General features: G+C 42.8%; 1 protein-coding gene across 1 annotated transcript in view; it reads right to left on the bottom strand.

The window, feature by feature from the left end:
- LOC311138460 (inositol hexakisphosphate kinase 2-like) overlaps nucleotides 1-5,468 on the bottom strand; it is a 31,760-nt gene extending 26,292 nt beyond the window's left edge. Inside the window, exon 1 of the mRNA XM_084173144.1 lies at nucleotides 5,389-5,468. The gene's annotated coding sequence lies outside the window, so the exon portion shown is untranslated. The remainder of the gene's footprint in view (nucleotides 1-5,388) is intronic.
- Between the last annotated feature and the right edge of the window lie 10,796 nt (nucleotides 5,469-16,264).

Raw genomic sequence — 16,264 nt, 5'->3', positions numbered from 1 at the left:
ATGCAATTTCCCTTTGTCATCCAACACCATGAAGAAAAAAGATCTGGCAGTTCAAAAGAGAGATGGTTGTAGACCTTCATAAATCTGGTAATGGCTACAAGAAGATCCACAAACGATTGAATATACCACTGAGCACTGTCAGGGCAATTATTAACAAATTAAAAAGATATGGAACAGTTGAAAACCTCACGGGTAGAGGACACAAATGCATTTTGCCCTCCAGGATAGGGAGGAGGATGGTGAGAGAAGCAACAAAATCCCCAAGAATCACTGTGCAGGCCTTGGTGGCGTCTTGGGGTCACCAGGTTTCAAAAAGCACCATCAGATGCCACCTCCACAACCACAGGCTCTTTGGAAGGGTTGCCAGAAGAAAGCCCTTTCTGACCCCAAGACACAGACGCAAGCGCTTGGAGTTTGCCAAACGTCATTTAAATTATGACTGGAAGAAGGTGCTCTGGTCAGATGAGACCAAAATTGAATGTTTTGGTCAGGTACAGCATCGGCATGTTTGGCGTAGAAACAGAGATGCATACAAGGAGAGGCACCGCATACCCACAGTGAAATATGGTGGGTCAGTGATGTTTTGGGGCTGTTTTAATTCCAGAGGTCCAGGGGCACTGGTTAAGATTGATGGCATAATGAATTCCACCAAGTATCAGGCAATTTTGGCTGACAATCTGATTGCCTCTGCCAGAAGGCTGGGACTTGGCCGTAGGTGGACTTTCCAACAAGACAATGACCCAAAACATACCTCAAGATCCACACAGAAATGGTTCTGTGTCAACAAACTCAATGTTCTGCCATGGTCATCTCAGTCGCCGGACCTCAATCCAATCGGAAATCTGTGGGCTGAGTTGAAGAGGGCAGTTGATAAGCGCAAACCCAAGAATGTGAAGGATCTTGAAAGGATCTGCATAGAGGAATGGTCCAACATCCCTCCAAATGTGTTCCTTAACCTTGTCAAACATTACAGGAAAAGACTCCATGCTGTTATCCTTGCCAGAGGTGGTTGCACTAAGTACTAAATGAGGAGTGCCAATGCTAAATGAGGAGTGCCAATAATTATGAAATAATTATACAAAATAATTGTATGATTTTGGTTGGTTCCATTGAAACATTAATAAAGTACTGTGTTTCTCACATGTTGGTATTTTGAGTTTCACTATAATTATATTGTTTATATTTTTTAAAGTATTGTTTGTGCACTGCCAGTCAGGGGTGCCAGTAATTCTGGAGCCCACTGTACATCAGAATATGTGCATCATTGATTGTTATTCCCCCCCCCCCCAACTCTGATTTAGCGCCTGGTCTTGTCCACTGTGTTCTAATGATGCTTGTGGGCATTTTAGAGGAATGGGTTCATTATATTTTGTAACTTAAACCATTCAAAGGATCCAGCCACATTTGTAGGAAGTAAATAGAAACAGCTCTGTTTACTACAACCACTTTTTTTTCCCTTTTCTCTTGGCAAAATTACAATTCTAGAATTGGGGTAGGCTATATTAAGGTAATCTGTGTGAGCATATGTGTGTGTGTCTAGAAAGCTTATTAAGGATATGTGACAATGTCTGATGGCTTAGGCTACATACACTACCGTTCAAAAGTTTGGGGTCACTTAGAAATGTCCTTGTTTCCATGAAAACATACATGAAATGAGTTTGAATAGGAAATATAGCAAATTGCATAGGAAATGTAGTCATTGACAAGGTTAGAAATAATGATTTTTAATTGAAATAATAATTGTGTCCAAACTTTGCTTTCGTCAAAGAATCCTCAATTTGCAGCAATTACATCCTTGCAGACCTTTGGCATTCTAGTTGTCAATTTGTTGAGGTAATCTGAAGAGATTTCACCTCATGCTTCCTGAAGCACCTCTCACAAGTTTGATTGGCTTGATGGGCACTTCTTACGTACCATACGTTCAAGCTGCTCCCACAACAGCTCAATAGGGTTGAGATCCGGTGACTGTGCAGGCCACTCCATTATAGACAGAATACCAGCTGACTGCTTCTTCCCTAGATAGTTCTTGCATAGTTTGGAGCTGTGCTTTGGGTCATTGTCCTGTCGTAGGAGGAAATTGGCTCCAATCAAGCACCGTCCACAGGGTATGGCATGGCGTTGCAAAATGGAGTGATAGCCTTCCTTCTTCAAGATCCCTTTTACCCTGTACAAATCTCCCACTTTACCACCACCAAAGCACCCCCAGACCATCACATTGCCTCCACCCTGCTTGACAGATGGCATCAAGCACTCCTCCAGCATCTTTTCATTTGGTCTGAGTCTCACAAATGTTATTCTTTGTGATCCGAACACCTCAAACTTCGATTCTTCTGTCCATAACACTTTTTTCCAATCTTTCTCTGTCTAGTGTCTGCGTTCTTTTGCCCATCTTAATCTTTTATTTTTATTGGCCAGTCTGAGATATGGCTTTTTCTTTGCAACTCTGCCTAGAAGGTCAGCATCCCGGAGTCGCCTCTTCACTGTTGACGTTGAGAATGGTGTTTTGCGGGTACTATTTAATGAAGCTGCCAGTTGAGGACCTGTGAGGCGTCTGTTTCTCAAACTAGACACTCATGTATTTGTCCTCTTGCTCAGTTGTGCACCGGGGCCTCCCACTCCTCTTTCTATTCTGGTTAGAGCCAGTTTGCGCTGTTCTGTGACAGGAGTAGTACACAGTGTTGTATGAGATCTCCAGTTTCTTGGCAATTTCTCGCATGGAATAGCCTTCATTTCTCAGAACAAGAATAGACTGACGAGTTTCAGAAGAAAGTTATTTGTCTCTGACCATTTTGATCCTGTAATCGAACCCACAATTGCTGATGCTCCAGATACTCAACTAGTCTCAAGAAGGCCAGTTTTATTGCTTCTTTTAAATCAGCACAACAGTTTTCAGCTGTCCTAATATAATTGCAAAAGGGCGTTCTAATGATCAATTAGCCTTTTAAAATGATAAACTTGGATTAGCAAATACAACGTACCATTGGAACACAGGACTGATGGTTGCTGATAATGGGCCTCTGTACGCCTATGTAGATATTCCATTAAAAATCAGCCGTTTCCAGCTACAATAGCCATTTACAACATTAACAACGTCTACACTGTATTTCTGATCAATTTGATGTTATTTTAAATGGACAAAAAAAAAAAAAGCCTTTCTTTCGAAAACAAGGACATTTCTAAGTGACCCCAAACTTTTGAACGGTAGTGTAAGTTGGTGTGTGAGCAGAGACATATAAGGGCAAATGAGTGAGTGTGTAAATTAATCCTGTCCTGACGATGTCTCTGCCCTCTTCATCCTGTTGCTACGGGGCTAACCCTTACCCTGCCCCCCTCCAAGTGTGTGCCTAACCCACTAAACCCCAGTAATCACAGTGCCAGCGGGACAGGAGTGAGTGAGTGACAGTGTGTGTGTATAAGTAATCGGAGCCCAAACTTCAGAGGGATCTCAGATGAACAGGAGCTGAGTGACTCACAGCAGACACTGTGGGTCTGGGAGAGGAGGGTGGAGGAGAGGACCAGGGGCATGCCAATGGGGTAGAGGAGGAAATAAGGAGATGTGGCCTACCAGCCAACTCTGCAATGCCTCTATCGACATACGAGAGTGGTGCTGACAATGTAAGACTTGTGTGTTTCTTTCCCTCTCATCAAAATGACAGAGTAGAATAACACAACACTTAAACAGCTGAGATATCCAGGACCAGAGGTGTCTCAGTCTTGACAACACCGGCAATAATAAAATAACAAAACAACATGCCTTTGGTTGAGGGGAGCCAAACCAATCTAATCTATGAAGGACCGACATGGCAAGATTAGCCCAGTTTGTGTTTGTTCCATCATGATAGAACACATTAATGGCTAGCTATTAAACATGTGAGGCAGCAAATTCTAATCCAACCAACAACTCATCAGGACATAGCCTAGGCCTGATCATGGTTTTAATGGACATCCTCTCCTTGATGTATCTGTTATTGGGGTTGTTTAAAGCTTCAGTAGGCCAGTTTCTTATAACCTACTGTACGCATCAGAGGAACACTGGAATTTCCATGGGTCTTCTTCCCATCCCAACCTGCCATCACCCCACTATGAGATATGGCCAGGTTGTCAGCAGCACTCTCCAACACTCCTTGCCATGTCAGATTGATTTCGCTGCTAAACGGAACCACGGAGTGGCTAGTTCCTGGAACCCCCCAGGAAGTCTGAGGGAAGGATGCAGCATGGCCTCAATTTCTACACAGTAAATTTACCCCACAGGTGCTGGAACAGGAACATACCACCACAGTAGTTGGCTAGCTGTAGAGACAGATACCTCGAGTTAGGGTAAGAAAGGCTTAACGTCACCACCGAGGGGAGGTTTCTCTTATGTAAGGCCTGGAAAAGAACACCATCTAAAGTGAGTAACCCTCAGGGTCAATGACCTGTCTAACATCATGATGAGGTACTAGCCAGAGGTGCTAGCCAGGTTTGTCAGACATTAACCTAGTGAGTGCTATCTATATCAAAGAGTGGGCACCTAAGCAAGCTGAGGCGGGTTCCAAATTATAGATGTTTGTTCTGATGAGAGAAAAGGTAATCCTTTGAAACCATAGACATGCCTCTGTGACTCAAAGCCTACAGCACCAACAGAGACCTCTCTTCTCTCTCTCTCTCTCTCTCTCTCTCTCTTTCACTCACTCTCACACACACACACACACACACACACACACACACACACACACACACACACACACACACACACACACACACACTGTAGCTCAGCTGGTCGAGCACGGCGCTTGTAACGCCACGGTAGTGGGTTCGATCCCCGGGACCACCCATACACAAAAATGTATGCACGCATGACTGTAAATCGCTTTGGATAAAAGCGTCTGCTAAATGGCATATTATTATTATTATTATTATTATTAGACACAGTGCATTGACAGTGAAATGGAAAGTCCCTGTTCCTAAACTACAGGCCTAACATTAAAGACTGGAGGAACACATTTACACACAAGTTACACAAACTCTTTATGAGAGCGTTGAGAAATGTCGAACACACAGTGAAACTTTGCTTTGGGACACATCGGGAGTCTAAGCCTTAAGTGAAACTTGGTCTCTGACATTGCCTTAGAAAAACAATGTTAGCAACCTCTGTAGTTAATGCTGGAAAGTGTTAAGACTGATCCACAACGTTCATTTATGGTTACTGCTAGTGCTACTAGCGGGGGTCCCGTTAGCTTTAGCTTGGTAGCTAGCTAACGTCAGGTCGCTGTGCAAAATACAGTCAGAAATTGTTCTGTAATCATATAGGTAGAATATACTCAATTTGCCACCAGACAAAATCATCAACTTATCAAAGTTATAAACCCGGGGGGGGGGGTTTACCGGTGAATGCACATTTATATTTACCTTGGCACTTGGCTATCATCAACTCGAGATTCCCTATAAACACGCGGTATGAGCAAAAATGTATCGGTGGTATGGGTTTCATGTATTTCCGCTATTGTCAGAGTCCTATTTTCATTGGTTTATAAGACCGTGGGAATTCGTCTCTGGTTGGTTAACTGTACGACCTCTCCCCGATGCTATAGCAACCAGTTGGTTCGATTTATTCGAAGACCAATGTCAAAGACAGTACAGTATGAAGATAGGCTAAAACTGCTTCTCCAATAGAAATTCCCGATCACACTTGTAGGCGATGTCATGGCGACGTTGGCTATCTAAACTCATGCGTAGAAACACGTCATTGGTCTAACGGTCGTCTCGCGCCAAACTGCGCATGTGCAAGCCGTTAAATCAAAGGCACTCCTTCGATATAAAGTTGTTTTTGACGAAAATAAAAACGTGTCTGTTGATCCCTTTCACGAGGTTGGAATAATAACATGTTCAACTACTTAAGACATTGCATTGAACCTAGGTTATGTCTTTAGATTTCGAGAAAATTAACATCTAAGGAATAATTTTCATTTCTCTCATTGACTTCTCAAACCACAAAACCTGGCTTGTTCTGTTTGGTCTGTTTCGCAAGCGTTTCCGAAAGTCTCGCGATATTGCGCACCTGGGTTTAGAAACTGTGCCATGTCATTGCCGGCAAAATACAGCATGTCATACATAGGCATAACATGGAAAATGCAGTTTTGCATAATTTACCTAGAGCCATATCTTTAGATAAATACAAGGCTCTACATTTACCCAAACACCTTTAGAGTGAAGAAATGCATTCCAGGCTTGGCTGCTGCATGAGAAAATGCATGGAGAAAGTACGTTTTCTGATAGAATAGAATGAATAGAAGTGCATGCCAATTGTATGGTTTTAGCTGGTTGAAGACGTGGCAACCCTGACCACCTCAGTGTCACCTGACAGGTTAAGTCAATAATAACTCTGAAGCACGTTAAAACGTCCTGCATCAGTCAGCTGATTCTAGCCATTCCTTCTGGTCAGTTCTAGTCGGGCAGCATAGTCTCATTCAGAGGACCCCCACTTTTGTTAGTGTCTTATTGGTCAGGGTCACGCAAAATACTTATCACCACCTCTTGTTCAGCCTATCAGCGGCCTTGATTCCCGGGACTTCAGTTTCAGTTAGTCTATGACTCCAGCACACTGTGTGGTCAGAAAGTGCTTTCCCCATCTTGATGAGCGATTCCACAGTTGACCTCCTGCTGAACTTTAACTACTGTATGTCTGATATTTAATTGTGCATGCATCTAAACGTAAGTGCCTTGAGATATGTGTCATATTATGTGGAGCTAAGTTTTGTGGTCTATTGTGTATAATTACAGTGTGTTGAGCTTGTTAGCGATCTTGCCCTCCCGCTAGCATTAGCACTACCGTTAGCATCTTGCATTGGAATGCATGAGCATTTTAGCATGACTGTTAGCGATTAGCCGTTTATTAGCATTGCTCATTTATGGTGCTGGGCTATTTTCTATTCTATATACAGTGGGGGAAAAAAGTATTTAGTCAGCCACCAATTGTGCAAGTTCTCCCACTTAAAAAGATGAGAGAGGCCTGTAATTTTCATCATAGGTACACGTCAACTATGACAGACAAAATGAGAATTTTTTTCTCCAGAAAATCACATTGTAGGATTTTTAATGAATTTAATGCCCTTGCTGATGGAAGGAGGTTTTCACTCAAAATCTCACGATACATGGCCCCATTCATTCTTTCCTTTACACGGATCAGTCGTCCTGGTCCCTTTGCAGAAAAACATCCCCAAAGCATGATGTTTCCACCCCCATGCTTAACAGTAGGTATGGTGTTCTTTGGATGCAACTCAGCATTCTTTGTCCTCCAAACACGACGAGTTGAGTTTTTACCAAAAAGTTCTATTTTGGTTTCATCTGACCATATGACATTCTCCCAATCCTCTTCTGGATCATCCAAATGCACTCTAGCAAACTTCAGACGGGCCTGGACATGTACTGGCTTAAGCAGGGGGACACGTCTGGCACTGCAGGATTTGAGTCCCTGGCGGCGTAGTGTGTTACTGATGGTAGGCTTTGTTACTTTGTTCCCAGCTCTCTGCAGGTCATTCACTAGGTCCCCCCGTGTGGTTCTGGGATTTTTGCTCACCGTTCTTGTGATCATTTTGACCCCACGGGGTGAGATCTTGCGTGGAGCCCCAGATCGAGGGAGATTATCAGTGGTCTTGTATGTCTTCCATTTCCTATTAATTGCTCCCACAGTTGATTTCTTCAAACCAAGCTGCTTACCTATTGCAGATTCAGTCTTCCCAGCCTGGTGCAGGTCTACAATTTTGTTTCTGGTGTCCTTTGACAGCTCTTTGGTCTTGGCCATAGTGGAGTTTGGAGTGTGACTGTTTGAGGTTGTGGACAGGTGTCTTTTATACTGATAACAAGTTCAAACAGGTGCCATTAATACAGGTAACGAGTGGAGGACAGAGGAGCCTCTTAAAGAAGAAGTTACAGGTCTGTGAGAGCCAGAAATCTTGCTTGTTTGTAGGTGACCAAATACTTATTTTCCACCATAATTTGCAAATAAATTCATAAAAAATCCTACAATGTGATTTTCTGGAGAAAAAAAATCTCAATTTGTCTGTCATACTTGACGTGTACCTATGATGAAAATTACAGGCCTCTCTCATCTTTTTAAGTGGGAGAACTTGCACAATTGGTGGCTGACTAAATACTTTTTTCCCCCACTGTAACTGATTACATTTAATAGTTTAATCAGTTACTCCCTAACCCTGTGCATAAATTACACACTGAACAATCCCCCGGTTGTTCCCTAGCCCAGAGCTGGTTGGAGGGAGCATGCGTGGGTTAGTTATTTTCTGCTGAATCACACAGCAGGGACAACAGAGTGCTTTACTCCCCACACAATGATAGGGATAAGGCACATTCTATCCCCTTACCCAGGGACAAAACTGCTGTGACATTTTGTGAAGAAATAAATGTTTTTTGATGGTAATGCTGTTATATCATAATGGAGTGGGATAGTCACAAATACGTAATGTCAAACACTCTTTCTCTCCTGATGTGGCCAGAACATTTCCTCAAATTGTGGAGCAACAATTGAATAGGCCGTGTCTGTTATGATTGGTAACGGAATTGAAAATGGAAAACAAGAAGCACATGACAGGTGCTGTGCCACATGCGAACTGTCCTTGTGTTTTAGGGCTAGCAGTCCATTTTATTCTGTCGACATGTGTCTAAAAGGAAACTAGCTATAAGTTTACTGAATTAGTTTGAGAATGATGAATAAAGCTGTTTCAGCTCCCGTACGATAAGACAACATGGTACAGTAGTGTACAGAACCATGGAAAGAATATTAGCCAACGTGCTGAATGGAGAAAAACTAATAATAACATGTAATGTGAACCAGTGGTGATGGACGTATCAGCAGCAGGGCACCATGCAGGAAAATGTCGACTGAGGAACACTTTCCACTCATCGTACATTTCTAGACTTTCTGAGATGTACAGTATTGTCATAATATTAGGCTATACTATACTACTAATGGTGCAACAGTATAATTTAGTGGTATAGAGCAATATTGACCAAAGCAACTTACACACTCAGGAAGTTGTTGTTTATTGTGGTTTGTTAGGATCTCTTTTAGCCCACCAACGGCTAGCTATGAAGATGACCACACAAATAATTACTACCAGTAGCTACTGTCAGAGATCCCACTTCTCTCACTTTTAATGGTTGTTTACCCTAATCATTCTTTGTCTTATAAACAAGCCATTATGTGACCAACTCTCACTCTCTTGCCTTGTCTCCCTCTCTCTACCCCTCACTCTCTCTTTCTGTAATTGCCTCCTGTCTGTGTCTGTTAGTCTGTCTGTCCAGCTCAGGGCTTGTTTAAAAAGGCCCAGGAACTAAGGAACAGGACAGAGTGTGTTTACTGTGCCTGTAGAAGTCACTGTTGTTCAGGTTATTTAAGCCTTCAGGTGATGCCAACTTTACCAGAATACTTGTGGGAGCGGTTTGGAACAGGACTGAATGGAGGTTAGATTCATTAGAGCAAAAACAGATAATGTTCCTCCCACTGCCTGGGTTGTGTTTCACCTGAATGTTTCATTCTATTACCAAATTGAATCAGTAAGTGGCTTGATTGGCATGTTCAGGCCATTTCCTTTCGAGGAGCTGCCTAAACAAAGAGACTTGGAAAGCCTGCTAGACTTATGGGAAACACACAGCTGGCAGGCATGCCAGGCATAGAGAACAAGCAAATGAGAGAGAGAGGACAGTTACTTAAAGAAACATTCAGTAGCTGCCTTGTTTAGCAGCGTCTTGCATAATCACACATTGCCACACTGCAGCAAATAACCTAGTAACAAATGTGAGTATATTTGTTGAGATGATACGTATACGGTAACATATTATCTGACATTGTGTGGGTAGGGATGAAAATGAGAAAGGCTGTGGAAGGAACAGAATGTTCTGATGATCACACACACACTATCAAAAGGCTCTTCAACCTCTTCCTCTGCATAGTCTTCATTGCCTAGCAGTACTCTGAACATTGAGCACCTCACTCTGATCCTGTCAAGCTCCCGCCTCACTCTCTCTGCTCTCTCTCTCGCTCTAAAACACTCGCTCCATTCATTTAGAATGCACTGCTGTTTAGAACACTGCCACTGAGAGAGGCAGAGAGGGAGTGCACCATTCACTCATGTTTCAATTGAGATGACGCAAATCCCTGACCTGTTTTGTACTCCGAAATCCTGGGCCTGCTCTCTTCGACCAACGTTCTCCTTACAAATCTTGACCTTGCTGGCAGGTGGACAGACAAACCAGTTATGAGTGGGCCAGAACCCCTATGTGGACTGGACTGGACCAGGTTCAATATTCCTGTCTGTCTGTCACACCCCTGCTGGTGGTGAAAACACTTTCTCTGAGGTGGATATATTGGGTCATAGGTTACCTATGTGGCACTGCCAACAATGCTATCCTGACATGACCCTGTATTATATCATGACCCAAATCCCAAACATAAACACTGCCTACGATAAACATTATGGTAATATGAACATATAGCGTATCAACACAATTTCTTAAGTTGTGGTTTCATGTACTGTATGATGACTCATACTTCTATTTTCAATCATTAACACAAATTATTCAATAAGCCAATTATATTCATTAGCCAATTGAGAATAATTGAACCATTCTGTATATGTTTTGTAGTGCTGTAGGTATTATATTTTCTTATTGATGTTTTTGATCATTAGAGTAGTTAGAAACTAGGCTACAGGCCAGGGCCCAGGCCAAAGAACAGGGTGGATATATGTCAAACTATATAACAGCACCACCTTGTGTTCAATCGAGGAACCTTTTGACAACGCACGTCATTTTCTTACAATTGTAATGGCGCTACTGTAAATACCAAACAGAGGAGGCTGGTGGGAGGACATGCTCATTGTAATGGCTGGTTTCCATATGTTTGATGTGTTTGATACCGTTCCATTGATTCCATTCCAGCAATTACAATGAGCCATTCCTCCTATAGCTCCTCCTACCAGCCTCCTCTGATACCAAATAATACATAGGGCTCTGTCTAAGACCAAAGAATATCTGATAATGCTGTAAACTGGGCTATGTTTGCTTGAAATGTTGCTTCATTTATACACCAGGATAGATCTATTATGTTGCACATCAAAACATGATAGCTGAAAATAATGACAGGGACAAGTAGGTCTAATGAATAAGCAATTTATTCATATCAATACAATAATGATTTTGAAAAGGCAGGGCTTGCACATGACTGTATAACAATGACTACTTGTCTAGGCTATGTATTTTAGTCTGGGCTTGGTCCAGCTGTAGCACGTCGGCAGCAGCCACAGGTGACTCGCTTCACTGCCCTCCAAACAGGGCGGAGGAATCCTCCCTTCTTTCTGGGGTGATTTACGGTCACCTGAAAGATAGGAAGAAGTAATATTTGTATTCACCTCCAAATCTACTACACTCTTTGCAGACCATGTACTGTACATTGATTTGTTGACTCACTTGATAGGTCCTCCTGTGTCAATGATCTGCGAAATGTGTATGAGGCTGAAAAGTCTGCTAGTCCACAATGTAAACAGCATTATTTGTGTGACGAAAAACCTTTAATTGTATTCATAGAGAGACCTTACTCTTTCGCTGATGAACTCTGATCCAACAGCAATGGGATCCGAGAACAACACTGATGGGGTCCAGTGACCTATCAACTTTTCCACAACCATTCAGGAGACTCTAAAACACAGCTCCTTGTCCTCCATGAAGGCATCAATATTAAGTTGGTTTGCAGGGAATGCTGAAACGTACCCAGAGTAGAGCATATCTCGCAGATCAGAGTCTGCCTTCCCCAGGTTCGCTTCACAGTCAGGTAATTTATTCAAGGCTCGCAGGAGAGCTTTGCTCTTTGGAGCTTTGGCAAACTCGTTTTGGATAATGACCCAAAGCTGATGTGCCAAGCAGAAGTGCTTCCTCATGTCTTCATCCATCACTGTCATGACGGGGTCAATTGGAAAGATGTTATACACAAATGTGTTGATGATGTGCAGAAATTGGGAATTAGGCACAGTTCCAGTAGACATTAGGGTCCAGTAGTTCACAGCTTTGTGTTCTTTGACTCTGCAGTACTCTCCACAATCACCAGGTCTCACAGGGTACCGTTGAGGGTACACATGGGAAGGAGCTACATCATGGCTCTCACAATCAGGCAGGCGATGTCTCTGGACACCATTTGGCTCTTAGAGGAGACATTGTACTGAAGGATCATCTTTGTGCTCGACCAGTCAGAGCGCTGGGCCAGTTGATCATACACAGAAGCTAGAATCTTTTCTACCTCTGCTGGTTTCAAGTGGAAGTTGGCCTCTGTTTCTCCATTGGCCACTGACATTCCAAGGACCGCAGACAGGTGGTTATCCAGATCATCCAGAAAGGGCCAGACCCTTCTTTGGTGCATCAGAGTATATTTGGCTCAGCAGTTTGGCTCTACAACCCTGCACAACATTGTGACCAATCACAAGAAGTTCTGCATGGAGAAGAGGGGACTTACTGCCAAGGTGTGACTCAGACTTCTGGATAAAACGGAAGTTTACACAGGAGGAGGGTCCAGTTATTCAGTCACATGTGATAAGCTGACATACAGAGTTACAGGTGTCATAACATATCCGGTAACCTCACTATCTCCAGCACTCAGGGCTTTTCTCAGGGCAATGGGGCCACCAGCCATACTCAGCAGGTCATCAAGAATGGAGCGCACAACCCTGACGCCCACAGGCCTGGAGTAGAGGATCTGCAGCTGCTTCGTATCATTGAAATCATCTGTGATCTTAAGACCACCAGCAAGTTCCTGCAGCACCGAGATCACCACCCACATCATCAGGTCAACCAACGGCATGCTGGTGGAGCCCTCTCCCTCAAAAGAGTCTCTGTCTGCAGGGTAGGTTCCAAGAATCAGACTAGTGACGATTTCCACCACAACCTCAGATGCACTCTGTAGACGGGAGGCTGGAAGGTAGGTCAAGTCACTGATGATGTTCTTAATGGCCTTTTGGAGCAAACTTGTGGTCGCAAACCCAGTAGGTTCCCTTTGAGACACAGTCTGCTCTCCACTTGCAGGGTTTATGCTACAGCAGGACAGCAAATAAAGGCCACACGTTTAGAGACTATGAACACTACAGAGGCCTACAAACAGGGAACTATGGAACTGATATGCATATATTACTAGCTAATAAACACTTGTATCAAGTAAAGGGACACTCATAGGTTAAGAGAGGAAAGGGAGGAACACATTGACCCTCCAATGCCATGCAGTGGCTGAGCAGATGGGTTGTCGCTGTGGGATGCCGTGCAAACTGAGAACACCTCATCCTGTACCAACGCCCTCTCGATCTCATGAAGCTTCAGGCGAGTGTTCACCCCCAAAGCCTGTGTTCAAGAGACACCCCAAAAGGAGGTCATTCACCATCACTGAGGAGAATATTTGAATTATTTGTATCGACCATAAAAAACTGCTCTACCCAAGCCCCCTCCTGAACAGCCCTATCATCACAATGTGTCAATTCAATAGGTTCAGAGCTTAACAGCTAATAAACTCAACTAATACTTTACTACTGCCTATCTTATGACATTGCCAGCTCAACAATGGTGAGATCCCTGCCTTCCCTGATTTATTTTTTAAACTTGAAGTTACAATAAAGTACAAGAAAATACAAGAAGGCTCAAGGCCATTGGCCACAGATAAAATGACGTCAAATCACGTTATATCTACAGTAGCTTTGATTGGACTGATCATGTCAACATCATACTTTCAAAATCTTAGCTAGCAAGCTAGCAGTCATCATCATGAATCATGTCGACAATCTACTGGCAAATCCTTTTCAACCCTTGTCATATGAAGAGAAATTATGAAGAGAAATGATAGATAAAAAGTATCGGTGCTCATCGGCCATTGGACATAAACATTACACAACAAGTTGGAAATAGCAAATTCAACAATTGGTTTGGAAGGAATCAGTGACTAACTGCAAGCATTGCACAGCAATCACTAGCCTGCTATTCAGTGGAGTGGATGTGTGGTCCAAGTCTTGGTTTAAGGGTCTCTTTTCCAAGCTTAAAATGATAAACATTCAACATTGGCCATGCTGTCAATCCAGCATGACTTCTGCCACGTTCAAAACAACTGGAAACTCGGAACTGGGAAATCTCAGACTTCAGTGAGTTCAAGACAACTGAGTACTCTGAAAAAAACGAGCTCCGACTGGGAAAATATGTTTTGAACAGTCATCCAACTCGGAATTCCAAGTCGGGAACTCGGGCCTCTTTCTAGAGCTCCGACCTGAAGATCACTAACGTCATGATTCAACCTTGTTTTTTTCAGTTCCCAGTTGTCTTGAAAGCAGCATAAATCCAGAGAATGACAGACTTTGGTGACAAAGTTTGATGACAAGATTTGCCCACGAAGGACCACCTCGCCACCTTCCTGTTCAAGTGAGCACAGCACAACAAGGTGAGTCCAAAACTGTCTTGTATGCTGCTGTATAAATGATGTAATACGCCAGGGAGATATGTATACTGTAGCTAAGAAAGTAATACTAAGTGTATGTTGTGTAGTAAGCTGTTAGTAGCCCATATGCCTCACCCTAATAATTTGGTCCTTTTTCCCCTCATAATTTAGCCTACTGTTCTGACTTGGTGCTGCACATGTAGCCTATAGCCTGTTTTAGAGAAATGTCATCAACGAATATTGTAAGAGCTTTCATTGTCTGCTTATATGCCCCCTTTATTTATCCTACGATTCTGACTTGGTGTACATGGAGAATACTGTAAGAACGGCCCATGTTCTGAATTCTGTCACTGTACATTTCAAAAGTGCTGAACAAATAATTAAATTGACTACGTCCATCCTAGCTCTCTCATTTAATGTCTCATTCGAAATTACGGATTGCCTCTTATCCGCTCGTCCTCCCGTTATGCTGTAGTTTGTACATCTCAATTGTCAGTAGAAACCACATTTGTTTGAGCAAGTCAGCCATATCAGCTATGTTTTTTTAAAGGCAGCAAATGAGGCTGAATGAACTGTTTCGCTGCCAGACAAGGCTCCGCTGAGAGCCATGTGTAGCGGTGGTAAGGTGTTGTGACTGCTGTTGGGACACTGCTGTTGGGACAGCTATACAGTGCGTTTGGAAAGTATTCAGACCCCTTGACTTTTTCCACATTTTGTTACATTACAGCCTTATTCTAAAATGGATTAAATCGTTTTTTCCCCTCATCAATCTACACACAATACCCCATAATGACAAAACCAAAACAGTTTTTAAATTTTTTTTGCACATTTATAAAAAATACAAAACGGAAATATTACATAAGTATTCAGACCCTTTACTTTGTTGAAGCACCTTTGGCAGCAATTACAGCCTCGAGTCTTCTTGGGTATGACGCTACTAACTTGGCACATCTGTATTTGGGGAGTTTCTCCCATTCTTCTCAAGCTCTGTTAGGTTGAATGGGGAGCGTTGCTGCACAGCTATTTTCAGGTCTCTCCAGAGATGTTAAATCGGGTTCAAGTCCAGGCTCTGGCCGAGCCACTCAAGGACATTCAGAGACTTGTCCCGAAGCCACTCCTGCATTGTCTTGGCTGTGTGCTTAGTGTCGTTGTCCTGTTGGAAGGTGAACCTTCGCCCCAGTCGGAGGTCCTGAGCGCTCTGGAGCAGGTTTTCATCAAGGATCTCTCTGAACTTTGCTCCGTTCATCTTTATCTCGATCCTGACTAGTCTCCCAGTGCCTGCTGCTGAAAAACATCATGCTTCACTGTAGGGATGGTGGCAGAATCTCAAATATATTTTGATTCATTTAACACTTTTTGGGTTACTACATGATTCCATATGTTATTTCATCGTTTTGATGTCTTCACTATTATTCTACAATTACATTTAAGTCACTTATCAGACGGTCTTATAGTTAGTGAGTGCATACATTTTCATACTGCACCCCCGTGGGAATCGAACCCGCAACCCTGGCGTTGCTAGCGCCATGCTCTACCAACTGAGCTACACGGGGCCTACAACGTAGAAAATAGTAAAAATAAAGAAAAACCCTTGAATTAGTAGGTGTTCTAAATCTTTTGACCGGTAGTGTGTATATATATATATATTAGTCCAGTTTAGTGGTTTTAAAGTTTAAACACAATAGTAAACTGTAAGTCGCTAACACTCACTAACTGTAAGTCGCTCTGGATAAGAGCGTCTGCTAAATGACTAAAATTTAAATGTAAAAAATGTAAACGTATCTTCATGTAATGTGGATTGCTACATACATAGGG

Source organism: Coregonus lavaretus (genome assembly GCF_964263955.1).
Source record: "Coregonus lavaretus genome assembly, chromosome: 12".
NCBI lineage: Eukaryota > Metazoa > Chordata > Actinopteri > Salmoniformes > Salmonidae > Coregonus > Coregonus lavaretus.
The sequence above is the reverse complement of the archived record's forward strand: the minus strand, read 5'-3'. Positions and strand labels throughout refer to the sequence as shown.